The sequence below is a fragment of the Triticum urartu genome, chromosome 1 (genome assembly GCF_003073215.2).
Source record: "Triticum urartu cultivar G1812 chromosome 1, Tu2.1, whole genome shotgun sequence".
NCBI lineage: Eukaryota > Viridiplantae > Streptophyta > Magnoliopsida > Poales > Poaceae > Triticum > Triticum urartu.
In genome coordinates, this window is record NC_053022.1 from 97,520,332 (window position 1) to 97,546,581 (window position 26,250).

The following is a 26,250-nucleotide window of genomic DNA, read 5'->3' on the forward strand; positions in this document are numbered from 1 at the left end:
TCATCATGGTCAAGTAACATGACCTCTAGAACAGGATTATCGTACCACTCTGGTGCGGATATTACTCTGGTTGACCTACGAGGTTTGGTAGTAACTTGATCAGAAGTTTCATGATCATCATCATTAGCTTCCTCACTTACTGGTGTAGGAATCACTGAAACTGATTTCAGTGATGAACTACTTTCCAATAAGGGAGAAGATACAATTACCTCGTCAAGTTCTACTTTCCTCCCACTCACTTCTTTCGAGAGAAACTCCTTCTCTAGAAAGGATCCATTCTTAGCAACGAATATCTTGCCTTTGGATCTATGATAGAAGGTGTACCCAATAGTCTCCTTTGGGTATCCTATGAAGACACATTTCTCCTATTTGGGTTCGAGCTTATTAGGTTTAAGCTTTTTCACATAAGCATCACAGCCCCAAACTTTAATAAACGACAACTTTGGTTTCTTGACAAACCATAGTTCATAAGGCGTCATCTCAACGGATTTAGATGGTGCCCTATTTAACGTGAATGCAGTCGTCTCTAAAGCATAACCCCAAAATGATAGCGGTAAATCAGTAAGAGACATCATAGATCGCACCATATCTAGTAAAGTACGATTACAACGTTCGGACACACCATTACGCTGTGGTGTTCCGGGTGGCGTGAGTTACGAAACTATTCCACATTGTTTCAAATGAAGACCAAACTCGTAACTCAAATATTCTCCTCCACGATCAGATAGTAGAAACTTTATTTTCTTGTTACGATGATTTTCCACTTCACTCTGAAATTCTTTGAAATTTTCAAATGTTTCAGACTTATGTTTCATCAAGTAGATATACCCATATATGCTTAAATCATCTGTGAAGGTGAGAAAATAATGATACCCGCCGCGAGCCTCTATATTCATGGGACCACATACATCAGTATGTATGATTTCCAACAAATCTGTTGCTCGCTCCATTGTTCCGGAGAACGGCGTTTTAGTTATCTTGCCCATGTGGCATGGTTCGCAAGTACTAAGTGATTCATAATCAAGTGATTCCAAAAGTCCATCAGAATGGAGTTTCTTCATGCGCTTTACACCAATATGACCTAAACGGCAGTTCCACAAATAAGTTGCACTATCATTATCAACTCTGCATCTTTTGGCTTCAATATTATGAATATGTATATCACTACTATCGAGATTCGTCAAGAATAGACCACTCTTCAAGGGTGCATGACCATAAAAGATATTACTCATATAAATAGAACAACCATTATTCTCAGATTTAAATGAATAACCGTCTCGCATCAAACAAGATCCAGATATAATGTTCATGCTCAACGCTGGCACCAAATAACAGTTATTTAGGTCTAAAACTAATCCCAAGGTAGATGTAGAGGTAGCGTGCCGACCGCGATCACATCGACTTTGGAACCATTTCCCACGCGCATCGTCACCTCGTCCTTAGCCAATCTTCGCTTAATCTGTAGTCCCTGTTTTGAGTTGCAAATGTTAGCAACTGAACCAGTATCAAATACCCAGGCACTACTGCGAGCATTAGTAAGGTACACATTAATAACATGTATATCACATATACCTTTGTTCACCTTGCCATCCTTCTTATCCGCCAAATACTTGGGGCAGTTCCGCTTCCAGTGACCAGTCCCTTTGTAGTAGAAGCACTCAGTCTCAGGCTTAGGTCCAAACTTGGGCTTCTTCACTTGAGCAGCAACTTGCTTGCCGTTCTTCTTGAAGTTCCCCTTCTTCCCTTTACCCTTTTTCTTGAAACTAGTGGTCTTGTAGACCATCAACACTTGATGCTCCTTCTTGATTTCTACCTCCGCAGCCTTTAGCATTGCGAAGAGCTCGGGAATCGTTTTATCCATCCCTAGCATATTATAGTTCATCACGAAGCTCTTATAGCTTGGTGGCAGTGATTGAAGAACTCTATCAATGACACTATCATCAGGAAGATTAACTCCCAGTTGAGTCAAGTGGTTGTGATACCCAGACATTCTGAGTATATGTTCACTGACAGAACTATTCTCCTCCATCCTGCAGCTGTAGAACTTATTGGAGACTTCATATCTCTCAATCCGGGCATTTGCTTGAAATATTAACTTCAACTCCTGGAACATCTCATATGCTCCATGAAATTCAAAACGTTGTTGAAGTCCCGGTTCTAATTCGTATAGCATGGCACATTGAACTATCGAGTAGTCATCAACACACGACTGCCGGGCATTCACAATGTCTGCAGTTGCCGGTGCGGGTGGTACACCTAGCGGTGCTTCTAGGACGTAATTCTTCTATGCAGCAATGAGGATAATCCTCAAGTTACGAACCCAGTCTGTGTAGTTGCTACCATCATCTTTCAACTAAGCTTTTCTCTTGGAACACATTAAAATTCAACAGAACAATAGCACGGGCCATCTATCTAATACAACATAGACATGCAAAATACTATCAGGTACTAAGTTCATGATAAATTAAAGTTCAATTAATCATATTACTTAAGAATTCCCACTTAGATAGACATCCCTCTAGTCATCTAAGTGATCACGTGATCCATATCAACTAAACCATGTCCGATCCTCACGTGAGATGGAGTAGTTTTCAATGGTGAACATCACTATGTTGATCATATCTACTATATGATTCACGCTCGACCTTTTGGTCTTAGTGTTCCAATGCCATATCTGCATATGCTAGGCTCGTCAAGTTTAACCCGAGTATTCTGCGTGTGCAAAACTGGCTTGCACCCGTTGTATGTGAACGTAGAGCTTATCACACCCGATCATCACGTGGTGTCTCGGCACAACGAACTTTCGCAACAGTGCATACTCAGGGAGAACACTTATACCTTGAAATTTAGTGAGAGATCATCTTGTAATGCTACCGTCGATCTAAGCAAAATAAGATGCATAAAAGATAAACATCACATGCAATCAATATAAGTGATATGATATGGCCATCATCATCTTGTGCCTTTGATCTCCATCTCCAAAGCACCATCATGATCACCATCGTCACCGGCTTGACACCTTGATCTCCATCGAAGCATCATTGTCATCACGCCAACTATTGCCTCCATGACTATCACTATCGCTTAGTGATAAAGTAAAGCAATTACATGGCGATTGCATTTCATACAATAAAGCGACAACCATATGGCTCCTGCCAGTTGCCGATAACTGCGCTACAAAACATGATCATCTCATACAATAAAATTTAGCATCATGTCTTGACCATATCACATCACAACATGCCCTGCAAAAACAAGTTAGACGTCCTCTACTTTGTTGTTGCAAGTTTTACGTGACTGCTATGGGCTGAGAAAGAACCGTTCTTCCCTACGCATCAAAAACCACACGCGGTATAGTGATTGCTTTTTGATCTTCAGAAAGAACCCTGTTCATTGAATCCGATTCAACTACAGCTAGAGAAACATACACCCACTAGCCACCTGTGTGCGAAGCACGTCGGTAGAACCAGTCTCGCGTAAGCGTACGCGTAATGTTGGTCTGGGCCGCTTCATCGAACAATGCCGCTGAATCAAGAATCAACTAGTGACGGCAAGCAATATGTATATACCCACGCCCACAACTCATTTGTTTTCTACTCGTGCATATAACATCTACGCATAAACCTGGCTCGGATGCCACTGTTGGGGAACATAGTAATTTCAAAAAAAATCCTATGCACACGCAAGATCATGGTGATGCATAGCAACGAGAGGGGAGAGTTTCATCCATGTACCCTCATAGACCGTAAGCGGAAGCGTTATCAGAATGTGGTTGATGTAGTCGTACGTCTTCACGATCCGACCGATCCATGTACCGAACGTACGACACCTCCGAGTTCAGCACATGTTCAACTCGATGACGTCCCACGAACTCCGATCCAGCAGAGCTTCGAGGGAAAGTTCCATTAGCACGATGGTGTGATGACGGTGATGATGATGCTACCGACGCAGGGCTTCGCCTAAGCACCGCTACGATATGACCGAGGTGGATTATGGTGGAGGGGGGCACCGCACACGGCTAAAAGATCAACTGAAAACTTGTGTGTCTATGGGGTGCCCCCCTCCCCGTATATAAAGGAGTGGAGGAGGGAGAGAGGCCGGACCTCCTAGGCGCGCCCCAAGGGGAGTCCTACTCCCACCAGGAGTAGGACTGCAACCCTTCCAAGAGTAGGAGTAGGAGAGAGGGAAGGAGGAGAGAGGGGGAAGGAAAGGGGGGCGCCGCCTGAGGGAGTCCTGGACTAAGGGGTCCTCGGGTGTCCGACCTGTTATCTATGGGCCAGACTGATGGGCTGTGAAGATATGAAGACCGAAGACGGTGCCCGTGTCCGGATGGGACTCTCCTTGGCGTGGAAGGCAAGCTGGGCGAAGAACTATGAAGATTCAATATTATGTAACCGACTCTATGTAACCCTAGATCCCCCCGGTGTCTATATAAACCGGAGGACTTAGTCCAGATAGGGGATACTCAATACTATAGTCATACAGGCTAGACTTCTAGGGTTTAGCCATTACGATCTCGTGGTAGATCAACCCTTGTAACAGTCATATTCATCAAGATCAATCAAGAAGGAAGTAGGGTATTACCTCCATAGAGAGGGCCCAAACCTGGGTAAACATCATGTCCCCTGTCTCCTGTTACCATCAACCTTAGACGCACAGTTCGGGACCCCCTACCCGAGATCCGTCGGGTTTGATACTGACATTGGTGCTTTCATTGAGAGTTCCTCTATGCTGTCGTTGAATGGTTTGATGGCCCCTTCAATCGTCAATAATGGCGCTGTCTACGGAGAAACTTTCCTCCCCGGACAGATCTTCATGTTCGGCGGCTTCGCACTGTGGGCCAACTCGTTTGGCCATCTGGAGCAGATTGAAAGCTATGCCCCTGGCCATCAGGTCAGATTCGGGAGCTTGAACTACGTCGCGGACATCCGTGGAGACTTGATGTTCGCCGGATTCGATACCACGGTAGCCGCTCCCGATCACCCCGATGATCATGACCTAAATCTGTCATCGGGCCGCATCCAGGGGATCGCTCCTGTAACCGCTCCGGCCTAGAGCCGGAGCAAGCCGCTCCATCCAAAGATGAGAGGATTAACCCCACCACAGAGGCTGCAGATCCCGCGGCATTGGAGCCGCACATGGACCTGGTCTCACTTGATGCCTATGCCACCGGAACGTCGGACTCGCCTTCGGCTGTAGGTTCCGAACCACACGAGCCCGCGGACGCTGAGCTTGATCGTTTATCGATCTTTGAATTCAGCGCCGCAGACATCTTCCTACACTCGCCTTTGGGTGGCGTGCTAAACTCATTAAAAACCTGTCCTTGGCGGAGGACTCTCAGCCGAGCTATATCTGGCTCGAGCTAGGGGCTGACGATGGAGAATTTTGCTTCCCACCCGCCACCCACTTCATAGCAACAGTCGAGGATTCGACCGAAACACTTGATTACGACTCCAAGAATATTGACGGCATAGACAATGACGCCGAAGACAATGAAGACCCCGTTGATACAATTAATGATGAACGGGACGACGGGCAGGATAGCCCCGGTAAACAGGCCACGCATGAAGATTCGGAGGATGACAATTACCTTCCGCTCTCTGAGGATGAGGTGTGCCTCGGCGCCGAAGATTTCATCGTTCCTGAGGAACCTCGCGAGCAGGAGCGCTTAAAGCACCAACTAATAGCCACTGCAAGGAGCCTGAAGAAGAAGCAGCAACAGCTTCAAGCTGACCAAGATCTGCTTAATGATAGATGGATCGAAGTCCTAGCCGCCAAAAAATACGGCCTTGGTAGCCCAGCCAAAAGCTACCCGAAGCATAGATCGTTACCCTAGGGCGACGATAAGGTGTTCGAGCTCGTATGATCATCGCACAATGCGGCAGGTCGACCACAACTTGGTCCGGTTAAAGCGGCAACTCAAGCCGAACCACAGACCGCCCCACCTCGCCGTAAAGGCAAGAACAAAATAGCTCAAGGTTGTACATACAACCTTCAACAGGGCTGGGGTAGTAAAACAGGATACCCAAGAGCGATCTACGGATCGCAAGGACACACCTCGACACGCGACGACGGCCACCTATTCGGACGTGACAAACCTAGCCACGCCCGAGCTGAAAACCGCAAATGGACTCCGTTAGAGGTACACCGCAGCGTGGCCCAACATAGAGGCGCCGCACACCCTCTGTGCTTCACAAATGAAGTAATGGAGCATGAATTCCCAGACAGGTTCGAACCCATGAATATCAAATCATACGATGGAACAACGGATCCCGCGGTATGGATTGAGGACTTCCTCCTCCATATCCACATGGCTCGTGGATATGACCTTCACGCCATCAAATACCTACCACTAAAACTCAAAGGACCAGCTTGGTACTGGTTAAACAGTCATCCGGAAAATTCTATTGGCAGCTGGGAGGACTTGGAGGACGCCTTTCGCAACAACTTCCAAGGAACATATATATGTCCGACCACCGGATACCGATGACCTAAGTAATATTGTCCAGCAGCCCGGAGAGTCAGCAAGGAAGCCCTCGACTGTCCGGACGCGGAAGCCCTTGCGGCCTTCAAACACAGCGTCCGGGATGAATGGCTCACACACCACCTCGGTCAAGAGGGACCTAGATTCTTGATAGCCCTTACTGCTCTAATGACCCGCTTTTGTGTGGGAGAAGACAGCTGGCTCGCTCGTAGAAGCAATAGCGCCAGCAACTCGGGCGCTTCCGAAATCCGGGACGGTAATGGTAAGCCACTACGAAGCAAATACATTAGTCACAATGATAACGATAGATCACACGACACAGCGGTTAACGCTGGATTCAGCAATCCCAAGCCCGGTCAACGGAAAAAGCTATTCAAGGCGAACAGAGACAGACCATCCAACCTAGACAGGATACTAGACCGACCCTGCCAGATACACGGCCACCCCAATAAACCAGCCAATCATACCAACAGAAGTTTTTGGGTCCTCAAGCAGGCCGGCAAGGTCAACATCGAACACAAGGGAAGGGGGCTGCAAGGCAATAGGGATGACGGAATGGTTCAACAGCCAAATGCGGAGGGCCAGAAGCAACTTCCCCACGAAGATCGATCAAATCCGGAACAGAAATAGCAGTTCGGCTTCCGCCACCCATCTCATATACACGATGAAGCTATACCGCGTATACATAACTACGCACTTAAGATACCATGGGCAGGGGCGGAAGCACAATACAGATAAGTATGCAAACATTCCAGTAATGTTTTTATATACTTTCCTTTTTTTAATACTTCTTAAAAGCAGGTAGCGCAAAGGAGAAACACATACGACCGACTCCATCGGAGTTCGGATCCATACACTCACCTACGGGGCTACCTCCTTCAAGGATTCCCCTCGCTGAGGACAGGCGGCGCAGACGTGCGACAGGAGGTCCAAACTAAACTTTTGTAGACCGCACTCTTTTTTTAGAGCCTGTAACATGCCTTTTTCCTCTGCCTTCGACCCAAGATATATCAAATGACCAAGGTCGTGGCATATATATTAATTAATAATCGGCATATCGCTCAGGTCCCAGTTCACACTATCCGAATTAATTACCTGCGTGTTTCCACAAATAAATACGCCTCCCATGGTTGTTTCACAAACATACCCCAGCTTAACTTGCCAGGGGCTCGGTACGGGAACAAATGAGTTGCCAACAAAGTCTGAACAGCTTTTACAGCGCACTTCAGCGTCGCGAGTTTGGCCTTATATGCATCAGCTCCGAATCATGTCTTGGGTCAATAGTTGGGTTGCCGGGCTCCTATGTTTGCTATCCTACGTTCCGCTCTATCGGCTAGGGTAGTAAAGGGAGAACTACTGCGATTGTGCTACCGGTTCACCTGGTGACGCACCTCAGTAGAGAAAGCCGAAAACTGACTGTCATGATGCGGCGAGAGCTGGTCAACCACTCGATGACTTATCGGAGTCTCTAGCGATTCCTCCCTGTCACACAAAGGACCTCTTTTGCGGTCAATTATGTAAACACATTGTATGAATATGCCTCATACATACTAGGGGCTATGTCGTAGACCCACCATAAAACTCCTATGGCTAAGTGAAAGTGTTAACGCCCTATAGTCTGGTTGCCTGGTTCGCCGCATTGACACCTCCTTTATGGACCAAGACGTTGGGTCAAGAGTGATCATATGCTTTTTCAAACACCCCTGTACTTCCTACAAGGGGGCCGAAGCCAACGACTAGAAATCTTTCAGTTTATATTAAAACAGCCGCACAGGAGGAACACAAGCTTTCAAACACAATATACAAATAGATTCACTATAAAATTGTCTCGAACAATTCTTATACACCTCACTCGAACATCATGTCTTTCGAGCATTGACCCTCTATCAAGCGGGCGGCTACTAGGGCATCTTCAAAACAATGCTCCGGCTCGTGGCGGTCCATGCCCTTGGGCGGACTCTTCACCGCAACATCGATGGTCTTCATATTCCCCCAGAATGTCTTGACTCGGGCAAAAGCCATCCATGCACCCTCAATGCACACCGATCGCTTCACAACATCGACACACGGCACTGTGTCAACAAGCCGCTGCACCAAGCCAAAGTAACTATTTGGAACAGGCTCAAGTGGCCATAACCGGATTATGACGTTCTTCATAGCAGCACTGGATATCCTATGAAGCTCGGCCCACTAGGACATCTGCTCATTCAGCAACAGGGGGCGCTTCGAGGCGCCAAACTATGACCAGAAAAGCTTCTCCGTTGCGTACCACTCTCGCGCCTGATAATACTGCGCCGCATCGGACGAACTCTTCAGCAAGTCTAAAAACTCGTCCGGAGAACTCCACAATTGGTTCAGCTGAGCATAGTTCAGATCGCCGAACTTAGCCCGTAGTAAAAATGGCTTAGCAGCCGCAATCTCCCCAGCTTGCTGGATCTCCTCACGGGCCGCTCTGGATTCAGACCGCGCTTCTCTTGCTTCTCGTAAAGCCTTTTCAATTTCAGCCGTTTTGGCTTCTTTCTCCTTCTCAAGGAGCTCACAGCGGCTGGCAGCACTTTTTAGCTCAAGCGCCATCATGGATATCTTCTCCTCGTCTTGACGCCGAGCAGCCCGTTCGGCTTCTAACTCAGCCGATGCCTTCTCGGCAGCCGCATTACTACACCGGGCCTGCTCCTTGGCCTGGGCTAGCTCAGCCCGAAGAATTTCAACAGCGGCAGCACCATCTGCAGCCAGGTACAACTTTCAGTGTCATGCTTATATCAAAAAAATGTATGTACAGAGACTGCTCTGAATACATACCTTGCGACTCGTCAAGATGCATATTGATCAACGTAATGTCATCCCTGGCCACATTAAGCTTCCATTGTAGTTCGACAATATCCGCGGTCTGGGAAGTAGCCAGGGGGGAAGCAGCATGTGTTCAAAGTTAATCAGATTAGTCCTCAACAATTTCGTCTTGATCCTCCGTTCGCCTCCCATGGGAAGCCAACCAGAGTCTCATGGGCTACTGTCTATACGCAGGTGTATTTCCTGAATAAAACAACATTGCACATGTTACATTACAAACCTCGAAGCCTTTTGGAAGGCTCGCAAAGGCCTCATTCAATCCGCTCTTCGCACATAGGACCTTTTCAGCCACCGTACCCATCAAGGTACAATGTTCCTCTGAAATGGACGCCTGCCGCAGCATGTTCGTCAAGATATCCGGCGCCTCTGGATCTCCGAAGGCAGCCGTAGAAGTACGGTCACCCTTTGAACGGACCCGTTTATTTGTATTCGGTTGCATTCCGGACTGTTCGGGGTCTTCATTATTGTTCCCCGGACCATGGGCCGCCAAAGTATCACCTTCGTATAACATCTTCGTCATCCCTTGCACCACTTGTTGGTCGGGGGAGACCCTCCGTGACGACACCTCAAGATCGTCTGCCCTATTGGAAGGAGAGGCCGATGGGGGTGTCGCGCTTTCCATCATCTTCGGGAGAAGGTCCCCTGAGGAAGAGGATTGTTGAAGGGGACTGCGCGCTGGGCTGCAAAAAATGTATATTTCAGGCATCATATGAAAAGAACGGGATATGTTTAGAACAACCTTGTTCACTTACGATTGGGCCAGAGGCTCCTCCTCATCATGAGACTACGCTTCGACGTCCTGCAGGACCGGGCCGCCTCCCAGAGGCATCTTGCCTCGCTTAGGAGTCTGCTTCTCCCAATCTTCGGAGGTGGCCCTCTTCTTCTTGGGAGGGAAAGAGATAATGCCCCCCTTTACTTTTGTCTTCGGACGAGGGGATTTTTATTTCTCTGGACATAAAGTTCGATGTCCCTTGGGAATAGAGGCCATCCTTGGTCCTCTTGTCCTCCGCCTCGTCCTCCTTCTCCGGCATCTGGTATGGTGTTGGGGCCAGCATCCTTGTTAGGACCGGATTCACTGGACCCTCGGGTAGAGGGGCCGAACACATAATCAGTTCCGCCTTCTTTATCCAACCCTAGAAAAAGATAGCCTGCTCAGTATCATATGACTGTATGCATGGCCACAAAGTATTCGAGAGCCAAGTGCTTACCGGGGTACCCAGACGATTATAGTTGAGGCCAACATCCTCAGCGGTATCCGACCAATGTTTCCGCTTCCTGAAAAATAACTTTCACATCCCTTCATGTGTGGCACCGAAGAAGTGTTGGAGGGTCTGTGGTCCTTCTGGATTAAACTCCCACATGCGGCGAGGCCTGCACTGGCAGGGCAGGGTTCGGCAGACTAACATCACTTGAATCACACTAACGAGATCGATATCTCTCTCGAGGAGGGTTCGGATGCGGCTTTGTAAGGTCCGCACTTCATCAATCGATCCCTAGTCCAGCCCCTTGTTGACCCATGATGCAAGCTGTGACGGTGCACCAGGACGGAAAGTGGGTACAGCAACCCACTTAGTACTGCGGGGCTCTGTAATGTAAAACCACTCCTGCTGCCAGTAATTGGAAGTCTTGGTAAAGGAACCTTTTGGCCAGGGAGTGTTGGCGAGTTGGCTGATTGTAGCACTGCCGCACTCCACCTGTTCCCCGTCGGCTATCTTAGGTTTCACACTAAAGGTCTTGAGCCATAAGCCGAAGTGTGGGGGGATTCGAAGGAAGGCCTCGCATGTAATGATAAACGCCGAGACATGGAGAATCGAGTCCGGGGCAAGGTCATGAAAATCCATTCCGTAATAAAACATTAGCCCCCGGATGAAGGGGTGAAGCGTAGACCCTAACCCCCGGAGGAAGTGGGGGATGAACACAACCCTCTCGCTGGATCTGGGGGTCGGGATAACTTGTCCTTGAGTAGGAAGCCGGTGGTGGATCTCTGCAGTCAGATATCTGGCTGCCCAAAGCTTTGCAATATCCTCCTCTGTAACGGAGGAAGCCACCCATCGGCCTTGGGAGCTGGATCCGGACATGATGGGAAGGCTGAAAGCAATGGAGTCGAACCTTGGGTGTTGGAACTCGGGGTTGGGAAGGCTAAAGAGAAGTTTGGCGTAAAAAGACGGCCCTTGGTTCCTTTATAAAGGCCTCCGGTATTGAACGCCTCCTCCTAAAGCCTAAGAACCAGCCTATTCCTAAGGAATCTTTCTCGCGGGACGGTTGGGTTACCCACGCCCGTACTGATGAAAATCCCGCAATAAGGGGGCACGATCCCTGCTTCGACAAGACGTGCTAGTAAAAACCATGCCCCCAAAACATGGAACGGCGGGACAAGAAATGGTTCAAAATAAAGACCGGGAGGGCGTGACATCACATTATTAAAGTTGTCAGCAGATCGGATTCATGAAAGTGCTATACCCTCTATAGCTGTGCGTTGTAGATCCGGACATGTTCGTTTCGTCCGAAGACTATTTTTTGAAGTTCGGAAGGAGGAACCCGCCTTGCAATGCCGAAGACAGCACTACGTGCCGGATACCTTGTCATCGAAGCCGGGTTCAGGGGCTACTGAGGGAGTCCTGGACTAAGGGGTCCTCGGGCGTCCGGCCTGTTATCTATGGGCCGGACTGATGGGCTGTGAAGATATGAAGACCGAAGACGGTGCCCGTGTACGGATGGGACTCTCCTTGGCGTGGAAGGCAAGCTGGGCGAACAACTATGGATATTCCATATTATGTAACTGACTCTATGTAACCCTAGATCCCCCCAGCGTCTATATAAACCGGAGGACTTAGTCCGGATAGGGGATACTCAGTACCGTAGTCATACACGCTAGACTTCTAGGGTTTAGCCATTACGATCACGTGGTAGATCAACTCTTGTAACACTCATATTCATCAAGATCAATCAAGCAGGAAGTAGGGTATTACCTCCATAGAGAGGGCCTGAACTTGGGTAAACATCGTGTCCCCTGTCTCTTGTTACCATCAACCTTAGACGCACAGTTCGGGACCCCCTACCCGAGATCCACCGGTTTTGACACCGACACCGCCCCCTCCTTGTCCAATTCGTACTAGAGGGAGAGGGGATGTGCGGCCTGCCCTGGCTGCCCCTCCTCTTCTCCACTAAGGCCCAATAGGCCCATAACACTCCCCGGGGGGTTCCGGTAACCCCCCGGTACTTTGGTATTTATCCGAACTTGCCCGAAACCCTTCCGAAGTCCAAATATAGTCATCGAATATATCGATCTTTATGTCTCAGCCATTTCGAGACTTCTCGTCATGTCCGTGATCAAATCCAGGACTCCGAACTACCTTCGGTACATCAAAACACATAAACTCATATTACCGATCGTCACCGAACGTTAAGCGTGCGGACCCTACGGGTTCGAGAATTACGTATACATGACCGAGACTCGTCTTCGGTCAATAACCAATAGCGGAACCTGGATGCTCATATTGGTTACTACATATTCTACGAAGATCTTTATCGGTCAAACCGCATAATAACATACGTTGTTACCTTTGTCATCAGTATCTTACTTGCCCGAGATTCGATTGTCGGTATCTGAATACCTAGTTCAATCTCGTTACCGGCAAATCTCTCTACTTGTTCCATAATGCTACATCCCGTAACCAACTCATTAGCTACATTGCTTGCAAGGCTTATTGTGATGTGCATTACCAAGAGGGCCCAGTGATACCTCTCCGACAATCGGAGTAACAAATCCTAATCTCGATCTATGCCAACTTAACAAGCACCATCGGAGACACCTGAGAGCACCTTTATAATCACCCAGTTACGTTGTGACATTTGGTAGCACACAAAGTGTTCCTCCGGTACTCGGGAGTTGCATAATCTCATAGTCATAGGAACATGTATAAGTAATGAAGAAAGCAATAGCAACAAACTAAACGATCATCGTGCTAAGCTAATGGATGGGTCAAGTCAATCACATCATTCTCTAATGATGTGATCCCGTTAATCAAATGACAACTCATGTCTATGGTTAGGAAACATAACCATCATTGATTCAACGAGCTAATCAAGTAGAGGCAAACTAGTGACACTCTGTTTGTCTATGTATTCACACATGTACTAAGTTTCTGGTTAATACAATTCTAGCATGAATAATAAACATTTATCATTATATAAGGAAATATAAATAACAACTTTATTATTGCCTCTAGGGCATATTTCCTTCACCATCATCACACAGTCGTCTTGAACATCTTCATCATCTTCCTCACCTCTTTTCAGCGGTCCACTCTCTCGCAACCCGTTTGTAAGCCCCTACTTAAACATGGTATTTTGATGCTATGAATTATTATCTAATGATTTGTCATTGTTATTGTGTCTGAGTAGATTTTTGTTGTTCTTTGAGTAAATTGGTGAATTGATATGATTGGTTTGTGTTGGGGGATGGCGACTGGCAACGCGGCTGGCGACACACTTGACGGCCCGCGCGCCCCCTGCTCCTCCCCTCGCAGGCTGTGTCGGCTGGCTCTCTAGGCTCCCCCTCCCCTGCGCCCGGGGTCGACTCCGGTCTCCTCCTCGCTCCAGCCCCTGCGTCGTCTCGCCCTGGTTCCCCCTGCTCGCGCGGATCTCCGGATACATGGTCGAGCTGAGCGGATTGGGTGGCGGCCGAGGATCTCGCGGACGCAGCCACGATGACGGCCGGGCTGCGGTGCACCGGGCGGCGCTTTGGGGACCGTCTCGTGGAGGCCGTGGCCCTGGAGGTCAGCGGCCATACTCCTCCCTCCGATGCTCCGGTGAGTCCCCGTGGCCCTGCTCCCTCCCGCCTCCCTCCTCTGCCTACACGGGCATTCCCAGCTTGTCGTGGCCGTGGCTGTCGCTCGCGGTATTGGGGATGGTCGGTTGGGCGGACCTCAGCTCGGCGGCCGGGTCGTGGCGCCGTCCGGCGAGACCGACGAGTAGCCCCGGGTCCTCGCGACGTCCCAAGGCGCGCCCTTGCTGGCTCTGGCGCGTCCCCTTCCTCCGATGATTGTTGTTACAACCCCACACATTGGCTCCTTCCGTGCGTTCCGGTCGATGCCGGTGGTTGCGTCGGCGCGTCGCCAGCACCCTACCGTACAGGTGGAAAGTCTTCCCTCCCATCCTGCGGTGGTGCGTGATGGGTTGGGCCGACTCTTGGGCCCTAAGCCGCAAGTGTCGGGGGGGCTCTCTGGATTCGGGGCTTAGTTCCAGGTTGGGCCTCGGTGCTGGGATGGAGGTGGGCTTGGGCTGCGCTCGGCCTGGAGTGAGGGGGCTGCGAGCACTGCTCAACCCCCTCGAGGGATTAACCCTAGCGGTTTCCCTTGCTTCTGACGATCCCACCCTGTTGCCCCATTTCCCCCCTTCGCGCTGCACCTCGCTTCGTCCCCATCATCCGCACCCGCCTTCCTTCCCCTTCCCGGCTCAGCGCAGCCCGATCCTATGCCACGTGACGTCGATGACGGGGCGCCGGGCCCCAGAGCGGGAGGACGAGCGGCCGATCGCTCCCTGGCATCCCTCTCCCTCCGCTAGTCGGTAGGAATCAGAGCTACATAGCTCTCTCCTCAAGGGCAAAGCAGCGGCTGTCGAGGAGTCCTCCTGTGGCACCCCGATCCGCATGGAGCAGGGGGCCTTCGCACGTCAGCCCAGGATAACACCTGACACACAATAGGTCCATAATACAGCATTCCAGGTACAAGAATATTCATCAAATACATGTATATGAAATTACATCATTGATGAATACAATTATCTGGCATAGCCCTAAGGCTATTAAACGACAACGGAAGTCTGATTGAATGGCGGCGGAAGTCTTGGTTTGGCAGGATAACAACTCTAGCTGGGCTCCACAACTCACAGGACTGACAAGGTTACGACCTAGCACGACGGATCAAGCAAACAATATGGATATGACCTACAAAACAGGCATGACATGCCAGGTCAGTACATTGAATGTACTTGCAAGACAATCAAATACATAGCATCCAAACAAGCAGAAGACAAAGCAAGAACCGAGCGCATGCAACAACCTACCTCATATTAATTACAAAACATGGCATGATAAACATCAACTAAACATGAACAAAATCATAGCATCAGCTAACATGGCAATAACATGGCATATCAAAACATGCTTCTAACATGGCAATAACATGGCATAACAAAACATGCTTCTAACATGGCAATAACATGGCATAACAAAACATGCTTCTAACATGGCAATAACATGGCATAATGGCATCATGAAACTATGCTGAAAATAAACTACCAATAATATCCAATGCAGACATAGCATATTAACTTTATGCAATCATCTTCTGTCCTATCATGGTTCTTTAAATGCAAATAATGATATATTACTCATGCAATGTAAGCAAACTTGTACACCGAGTCCCTCGGACTCTCTTATCAATGGGTTGCCTCGCAACCGAACAGTGATCTTTCCGGCGATCACAACCATGACCAACACTTGGTCTCCAACACTCACCGAGACCTCATCTCGTGATCAAATCAAAATATCGTCGTGACTCCTCACGACTATCTCATAGTCCAAGTCACCATATTTTTGTTATCACATATTTATTTACCAACTTAATTATTTCGGTTTATCCTCCATTTCGACCAAGACCTGATAGTGGGACCTACTATGAACTATTGCTATCGATAGACTTTATACACTCTGCAGAGGTAGCACACCATACCCACATCACGGAACCCATGGCCTCGTCATCCCATTCGGGTGGACCAACAACATTCTGACGAAACCGATCTACTGCCATGATGCTCTCCCGGCCACTCCGACCCAAATCCCCAACGGGCTGGTCCTGGGTGGCCCCGTGTCCACCAAAGACACCCCGACCACCGTCATGGTCAAAACACTCCCAGTCGGGGACTCGGTACCATAATCTCATCAACAAGCACACAAGGTTATGTCTGCCTACCTGATCAGGATAAGCATGCCCATAACCTTCCCTAGTTGGAGGCAACGACGAGAGATCATGACAATAGCTCGCATTAAGGCCTTCCCACAAAGGCAAATGTGGCTGCACTGAAAAAGTTTGATTTGGCAGCACTATGACTCGATCCCATCGATGACGGAGGAGGTTTCTTATTATTAAGTCATTTCATTTCCTTCTCCATCATCATGAGCATATTTAACATGGATGCAACAATGAGCATGCAGCATACAAATGCATGGCAAAATATCGAACTCCTCAAGTGCACAACAATAACATAAAGAACATGACAATAGCATATCAACGGTGCATTACAATCCTCATATCATTTTATAATGATGACATGTAAATAAAGTAGAGTAGTGACATGGCATTATTAATAATAACATTCTAATTAGCATGGCAAAAGATATCATGAAAACACAAGCATGCAAGACAGCATAACGGAATAACTGCATACAAAAACGATATGAAACAACTGCAACTACACACACACAAGGTGCAAGCAAAGTCAACATGCAGGTTCGGGGCTCATGATAAGAGGTTGGCTTGCCTGGGGGTCGAAAAATACTCTGGGAAGAAGTGGGAAACGATCGTGAAAAGATTTGCCGGAAACAGTTCTCTCACGGAGGGGGCCATTTACGAGCAAGGGAAAAATGGTCATTTTTACTGTGTGAAAATATTATGAAAATGACATCAATGGAACGGTATCGACGAAACGAAGACGTGGGCTTTGGATTCGCCTGATTCGGAGTTACGGGTAAAAAGATACGAACGTTTAAAGCTCAGGGACTAGTCTGTAAAAATATTTCTACAAACAGGTCCCTGGTAGCTTAAATAGAACGTGTCTTTTCTGAGAATACGTTTCCCAGAGAGGAAAACGCATTTCCGGCCGAGGAAGGTGAAAAATACGCTTTCGGCGACTGAAAGCGTACTTTCCAGAATACGCTTTCGCGTAGGGAAAGCACCTTCTAGGGCGAGGCAGCGGCGGAATACGCCTTCTACAGAGAGAGGTGCCCGCCCCGACGGCAAACGCCGGCGACTCCGGCCACCATAAGAGGCATGCAGCCTATCCAAGTGATCGGGAGGGAGAGGCGCATCCAGAGGTGGCCTCCATTGCCAGCGAGGAGGACGGGGAATAGAGCAGCAAGGCTCTCTGCAGAGAGGGATTCGGCCACCATCGAGCAAGGTGCTCCGATGGGGCAATGGAGGGGGCAAGGGGCTGGGGACGAGCGCTAGAGCAAGGCGCGTCCATTGGGGTTCTCGAACGGGTCAGGGGATGGCCAAGGGGGATCGACGGCCGCCATTCGGCCATGGAGGGGGATGTGGAGCTCCGATGCGAGTGGGGAGGCTATGAGAGGTGTTGTGGCTGTGGAAGAGCTCGAGGGCTCTACTTATAGCCGCGGGAGAGCTCGGGAAGGGGTGGGGCGAGGTGGCACACGTGAGGCGACATGTCCGTGCGCCGGCGACAGCGCAGTGTCGGCAGGCACGGCCAAAGCTTCGCGGGGAGCGGTGAGAAGGTGACGAGGAGGGTGCGGATGAGCGCCAGAGCGTCACGGAGACGAGCAAGGCTCGAAGACAAGAGGACGAAGCGGACACCGTTGAGGAAGACGACGATGCACAGGAGCGCACTATTCTGGTCGTTGGCACGGCTCGCCGGAGAAGAAAACGAAGGGGGCAGCAGTCCAAAGGGAAGACGACAACGAGGGGGAGCTGCTAGACATTAATGGCGAGGCCAGAGACGGCCGAGGCAGCGATGGCACGCTCGTAGTCACCACTGGCATGGCACGCTCTGAGGTTCTTACGGCTGTAAGTTTATGTCTACCGCGTAGTCCTTCCAGCGTGGAGTTTTACCATGGTAAAGAGAGGGGTAGAGACAAAGTGAGCTGAGTAAAACAAGCTCCACAAATTTACTGCTGCAAACTTTACCACACTCTAGAGAGTAAACTAGAGAGGGTAAAAGGTAAACTTGTTGTCTGGGAGCCTTGGGGTAGAAAGGACTACGGTCCTGGGATTTTGAGGTAAAATGGACAACTATTTACCATAGTTGTTGTACAACCACCAAAACTGACCCAGAAACTGAATCATGATGAAGCACTCACTAGGAGTGATGGATTAGGCTAAATCTTGGCAAAGCCTGATTATTTGAACATACCATGATGCTGTAAAAAGTTCATACCAAATGGACTCACCAAAATGGTACTTCCTTCACAGCCATCATTTCTTTCCAAAAACTTCAGAAAACTCCTGAAGGCAATTGGCCAGATGAAATGAGTCCAAATCTTTTGGAGATAGGTCATATAGATAGGAGAAGGCCTGGGAAAATTATCAGCCATAATGGAGCAAGATAAAATACACTTGCTTCACAAAATGAAAATGTGGACAGAAACAAAGAATTGCTCCTGTGCTCACATAGTTCAATGGAATGAGATGAATCTTGGAGAAGTGTGATAATATGATCATTAGAGACTGATGATATAGTTTCAGCTCATTTTGATCAACTATGAGGGTACTTCCTTCACAGATAAGCAAATCTGAGCAGAAACTTGAAAAATTGCCAAGGAAGATTGGTTAGATGGATTGAGCTGATTTTTGGTATCCAGAGGTGATTTGTCATTATTAATCACCCTGCCAAATTATAGCTCAATTGGAGTTAGGAATAAAGCACTTCCTTTGTAAAATTTCAGAGAAGGCAGAAACTTGCATTGGATCATGTGCCAAATTTTTGAACTGAGGAACATGAGATTAGGATGGAACTAGTTAATATATAGCAAGGACAATCTCCACAATTTATGTGAGAATTTTCCCTGCTATACAAATAGTAGTTCCTCTGGAAAATGGCAGAAATGCAATATTGGCATTAAATAGGAAAAGGCAATTTTCCTTATTTAATTATGGCCAATATACTTGCTAGAGCTTGGATTAGGCATAAGTATCAACTCCACCAATTCTCATGAATTTAGGAGATGGCTAGCTATGCCTTTGGATTTTATTCCTGAGAAAGGCAAGAAAAGGAATAAATCATAATTCAAAAATATTGCATTGGACATGGCAATATTTTTGCATATCCAAAGTTCAGAAAGATAGGGTGATCTCTGGGAACAATTGGGAGGATCAACAGATCAAAGGAAATGATAGCTCCTTTGTAATCACAAAGGGCATATTCAAATTCCAAAAATTTGGAATTAGGGTTTGAGAGGTTTTGGGATGATGCAAATGAGGTCTTGCCCACTGAAAAAGACATGAGCAAGATTTTGAAAGGTTGAAAATGACAAAATTTCTCAGAGTCATCCAGCAAACTCATGAGAAAATTTTGAAAATGAGTGCCAGGAGAGAATAACAGCACAAAAATTGATAACCCAATTTTGGGGCTGTTACACCTCCTCTTGGCGAGATTCTCGCCAGCGCGAGCGCTCCCCTGACCGATCGAGGGACAAGGACTCCCCCTCGCGGTCATCGTTCCTGGTCACTGGCCCGCTCTGGCCGAACGGATGCCTCGCCCCCGCGCCGCTACAACCCCCCTCAGCGGTAGGCTCAGCTCCCTCTGGCGGGGCCAGGTGGGCGAAATGGCAAGGGTGCCTTTTCAAGAAGAAGAAGAAGAAGAAGAGGAAGAAGGGTGGCCAGGACTTCAATGGCGGTATGGGCCATGCCTCCTCGGTGACCCATCCCCCACTCCTCCGGTCGACTCCTCTGCTGCTCTGGCTCCTCGTGCCTCTCCGGTGGTGTGCTTCAACTGCGGGGTGGAGGGGCACTACCAGGTTGACTGCAAGCAGCCACCGGCTTGCCACAAGTGCAAGAGTCCGGACCATCTGCTACCTCTTGATCACTACGTTGGTTCTCCCTTGAAGAGGAAAGGGTGATGCAGTAAAGTAGCGTAAGTATTTACCTCAATTTTTGAGAACCAAGGTATCAATCCAGTGGGAGACTACACGCAAGTCCCTCGTACCTACACAAACGAATAAGAACCTCGCAACCAACGCGATAAAGGGGTTGTCAATCCCTTCACTGTCACTTACAAGAGTGAGATCTGATAGAGATAATAATAATAAGATAAATATTTTTGGTATTTTTATGATATAGATTGAAAGTAAAGATTGCGAAATAAAATAGATTGGAAACTTATATGATAAAAGATAGACCCGGGTGCCATAGGTTTCACTAGTGGCTTCTCTCAAGATCGCATAAGTATTACGGTGGGTGAACAAATTACTGTCGAGCAACTGATAGAAAAGTGCATAATTAGGAGAATATCTAGGCATGATCGTGTATATAGGCATCACGTCCGCGACAAGCAGTAGACTGAAACGATCCTGCATCTACTACTATTACTCCACACATCGACCGCTATCCAGCATGCATCTAGAGTATTAAGTTCATAAGAACAGCGTAACACATTAAGCAAGATGACATGATGTAGAGGGATAAACTCAAGCAATATGATATAAACCCCATCTTTTTATCCTCGATGGCAACAATACAATACGTGCCTTGCTGCCCCTGCTGTCACTGGGAAAGGACACCGCAAGATTGAACCCAAAGCTAAGCACTTCTCCCATTGCAAGAAAGATCAATCTAGTAGGCCAAACCAAACTGATAATTCAAAGAGACTTGCAAAGATAATTAAATCATACAGATAAGAATTCAGAGAAAAACCAAATATTGTTCATAGATAATCTTGATCATAAACCCACAATTCATTGGATCTCGACAAACACACCGCAAAAAGAGTTACATCGAATAGATCTCCAAGAAGATCGAGGAGAACTTTGTATTGAGATCCAAAGAGAGAGAATAAGCCATCTAGCTAATAACTTTGGACCAGAAGGTCTGAGGTAAACTACTCACACATCATCGAAGAGGCTATGGTGTTGATGTAGAAGCCCTCCGTGATCGATTCCCCCTCCGACGGAGCTCCGGAAAATGCCCCAAGATGGGATCTCTTGGGTACAGAAGGTTGCGGCAGTGGAAATAGGGTTCGTGGTGGTCCTGGATGTTTTCGGGGTATATGGATATATATAGGAGGAAGAAGTAGGTCGGTGGAGCTACGAGGGGTCCACGAGGGTATGGGGCGTGCCCAGGGGGCAGGCGTGGCTCCCTGCCTTGTGGCCTCCTCGTTGGTTTCTTGACGTCTAATCCAAGTCCCCTGGATCACGTTTGTTCCAAAAATAACTCTCCTGAAGGTTTCATTCCTTTTGGATTCCGTTTGATATTCCTTTTCTGTGAAACACTGAAATAGGCAAAAAACAGCAATGCACTGGGCCCTGGGTTAGTAGGTTAGTCCCAAAAATAATATAAAAGTGTATAAATAAGCCCATTACACTACAAAAAAATACACTTCTGTGATGATACGTGTTTGTCACAGTAGGTCGCATTTTTTGTCATGCATGTACATCCATGTCAAATTTATGACAGAATCAAGATAGTCATACCTGTGCTATCGTAGAAGTGTTCCATGACATTACCAAAATTATCATCACGGAAGTTTCCACTTCCATGACGATAAATCGCGCTTCACAGAAGTGCTTTCGTCAAGGGTGACCGACACATGGCATCCACCGTAACGGAACGTCGTTAAGCTATCGGGTCGGGTTTTGGATCTGATAACCCGTTAACAGCCCCGACCAATGGGGATTTTCCACGTGTAAAATCATCATTGGCTGGAGGAAACACGTGTCGGCTCATCGTTGGGACAGATGTCAACCACTCATTGGATAGAAGGCGCCTATGATACGTCGACACGTGGCATGGCCCAACAAAGGCCCATTCCTATGAAAAGGCCGGCCCATTTGACTTGGTCAAAAGGTGGCGGGCCGGCCCATGGAAAGCCTGTCAACGGCCTGTTCGCATATAGCCCATTTAGAGCCTGCTAACCCAAGGCCCGTTACGCCCTATCCGAATTAGGCCCAGTAGCGTCATCTGGGCCATCCAATATGATTCCAGCCCATTTTCACTTCTGGCCCATGTATGGCCCATGACGTCTTTCGGCCCATATGAGGCCCTATGTAACTCTTGGCCTATTAACGACCCGTGGTGAAACTGGCCCGTAATGAACAGTGTATCACTTTACACCCATTAACGGCCCGTGGTGAAACTGGCCCGTAATGAACAGTGTATCACTTTATACCCATTAACGGCCCGTTATTCCGTTGGGTCGCTTCCAGCCCATGTTATCTTTCGGCCTTCTCAGAGCCCATTTATTCTTGGGCTCATTTCCAGCATTCGTTTACTTACGGCCCGTTACTGTCATTTTCTGCTTGTGGGCCAAATTGAGCCCGTGGTTATAGGCGGCCCGTTTGTGGTCCGTTAACACGTTGGGCCGTTTTTATAGCGTCATCAAATATGGCCTATTAACGATGGCCCGTTATGGTCGGTCCATGAACGGACGATTCCAACTCTAGCCCGTTTACGGCCATAATGCGGCCTGTTATTGGCCCATGTTTGGCCAATCGATCATACGGCCCGTATAAGGCCCATTGATGATACGACCCGTAGAAGGCCCATTATTTCTACGGCCTGTAGAAAGCCCATTATTTCTACGACCTGTAGAAGGCCCACTGTTTCTACGGCCCATAGGAGGCCCAGTGTCACTACAGTAAATATTAGCCCATGGTTATTGTGGCCTAGTTTTAAAAAAATAGGTTATGGCAGCCACTAGCAAACCGCGGAAAAAGAACTGCACTGACTACAAGCAAACAAATAAACAAGACAACAAGGAAATAAATAAGCAAGCAACTTATGCTAGGCTATCATGGCTATTACACATATTACATCCACTGGGCATCAAAGTTCGCCACTAGTGCAAATATAGGGAACAAAGCAGCATATAAACACCGCAGCAAAACAAGTCCAGAACTGAAACCACTTCAGTAGAGTTCAAGAAACAATATCCTGGGTACCCATAATGCTGGCAAGATGCTTAGCAAGCTTATTAACTTTCTCTTGCTTGGCGCTTAAATCCTCCAGCGCTTGCTGTTGCACAAGAAAGTACGCATCTGAATTCTGCAGGGACTTCCTCAGTCCTTCGGCTTCTTGCCGCAGCACAGCAGACTGATGCCTTTCAGCTTGTAGTTGAGACTAAAGAAGCCGAAGTGATTCAGGTAGCGAGTTCGAAGAGCTTGTGCCAGCGGTACTGGCCAGTAACTCGAACACTACATCAACGCAGGACTGTGGGGTTTTCTAACTGTCTACAAGATTGTTTTTATCACCTTTCTTGGAGACCAACAGGGTTGTCTCACTATCTTGAACCTTATCTGCATTACTTTCTCTACCATTGCATAGTGGGGTGCTCTTCTCCAATATTTTGTTTGCATACTACAAGAGAAACAAGCAGACACATCACAGGTTTAGCTTGTAGTATACGCAACTCATTTTGGTAAACCGGTTCAGTAGTAAGGTGGACAGGATAACAACATGAAACAAACATATATCTATGTACTATGGTCACTGTATTCTCCATATCATTCTAGTTTATGTTCCCTAATCAAGATAGAGACACAGTTCAACTCATATATCTTTAAGACACATCAGCATAGACAGAATATAAGTGTGAGAAACTACACAACATTGGCAGCACTTGTAATGTGCATCACATGAGAACATAACTGTTTATAGAACTTAAACTGAAATCAACAAAGAGCAAGAAGTTAGAACAACAATCCAGTTAAAGAAATAGGTTTAAAACATAACTGTCGCGCCATTGGAGTCTCAATTGGATCCTTCAAATTTGAAAGTAGTTGGTATGAGTAAATACAGTGATGCAACAGCAAAGGAGTATGGACCATAGCTACGGAATCTGACCTGAGAACAGTTGCTCTTCTGCTTTAAATGTGGAGTTTGGGTTAGCTGTGGTGGTCTTCGTGCTTTGGGCACTGCAGTAGCATTACAAACTGCTCGTGTGGGGGTACTCTGTGGTGGACATGGTTCTTTGTCAACTATAAGTGGGTTACTATCCGCTGGGGTTGCAGTTAGATGGGTTGTAGCTAGTTATCTGCCCAACGGTGTAAGTGTGCAATCTGGAAGAGTCTTGATTATGTGTGGTGGGGCTAGTTTGTGGGCCAGTACAACCATGGTTCTATCTGCATCGACGGGTAGCACTGTCTTTTGTGAAGAACGGGTTTTTGCTCCCTTAGATACTGCCATCACCCCCTCCAATTCAAATGGCTAATAAACAAGAAAAGAAATTGAACGTACAGACATTGTATGATAGACAGATGTGGTAATTCACATATATATGTTGTCTAACCAAACATGACAGCATGACATAGTTTCACATATATGATGCCTAACTAAACAGGATAGCATGACACAATTTCAGATATATGATGGATAACTTAACAGGATATAATGGCATAATTCAACATATGATGAGTACCTAAACAGGATGACATGACAAAACTATATGATGTCTTTCTAAAATAGGTTGGGATGAAATAATTCAATAACATGTTGTCTAAGTATACAGGATGGCATGATATAATTGACATAATTGATTCATATCTAAGCAGCTGGCACTCGCATGTATGATCTCTAAACTAAGCAGACAGAATTGATGATTGTGCATATGATGTCTAAACTAAGAAATGCAAGACACCATATGCATCATATGAGAAATATAAACATTGCAACTTAGAGCATACACCTCAGGTGGGATATAGGACTGGTCATCTGTCTCTGAATCCTCCTCTGAGGAGCTCCCTATAACCATCGAGATATATGCTTCAACAGGTACCATTTCCTACTCTGAAGACCTTGTTTTCACTCCAGATTTTTCCATAACCGACTCAAATGGCTGATACACATGAAGAGTAGTTCAATATACACAGATTGTCGACAAATGGAATACGTAATGAAAAAAAGATGGCATGAGATAATTCACATATATGATGCCTAGCTCCATGGCGGTGCATAATTCACATATATGATAACTGGTTGAAAACCATGGCATTGCATAATTCACATATCTGATATAGAAAGAAAACAGGAGGCATTCACACAAAGCATGTCTAATCTAAGCAGATGGCATGGCAATGCAAGACACCATATGCATGATATGAGCAATATAACCCAGCCAAGTTAGAGCATGCACCTCGGGGGGGGGATACGACTGGTCATCTCTCTCTAAATCCTCCTCTGAGGAGCTATCTGTAACCAGCAAGAAATCTGCATCGACAGGTAGCACTGACTGTTCAGAAGACCTTGTTTTCACTCCAGATTTTCCCATGACTGACTCAAATGGCTGATGCACAGGAAGAGTAGATGAATGTATAAACATTGTTGACAAATGGAATACATTATGGAAAAAATATGGCACGATACAATTCACATATACGATGACTGGCTAAACAGGATGGCATTGCATGATTCACGTATATGATGCCTGGCTAAAGAAGATGGCATTGCATAATTCCCATATACTCCTTCCGTTCCTAAATATTTGTCTTTTTAGAGATTTCAAATGGACTACCACATACGGATGTATTTAGACACATTTTAGAGTGTAGATTCACTCATTTTGTTCCGTATGTAGTCACTTGTTGAAATCTCTAAGAAGACAAATATTTAGGAATGGTGGGAGTATGATATAGAAACCAAACAGGTGGCATTCACACAAAGCAAATCTAAACTAAGCTGATGACATATACGATGTATAATGTCAGCAATGCAAGGCGCCATATGCATGATATGACCAACATCAGCATGCCAGGTTAGAGCAAACACCTCAGGTGGTAAACAGGCGTGGTCGGCTCCTTCTGAATCTCCATTTGAACAGTTATCTTCCTCTAGAATACAATTTGGAAATGCAGGAGGGGGGCCACTTCGCCCACCATGGAGCGGCGTCTGCATGACATTATATTCGCACACAATGGTCTTCTATTTTTCTCTACATGTTCAGTACGATTGTGTACAATATCTGACATGCATAATAAACAA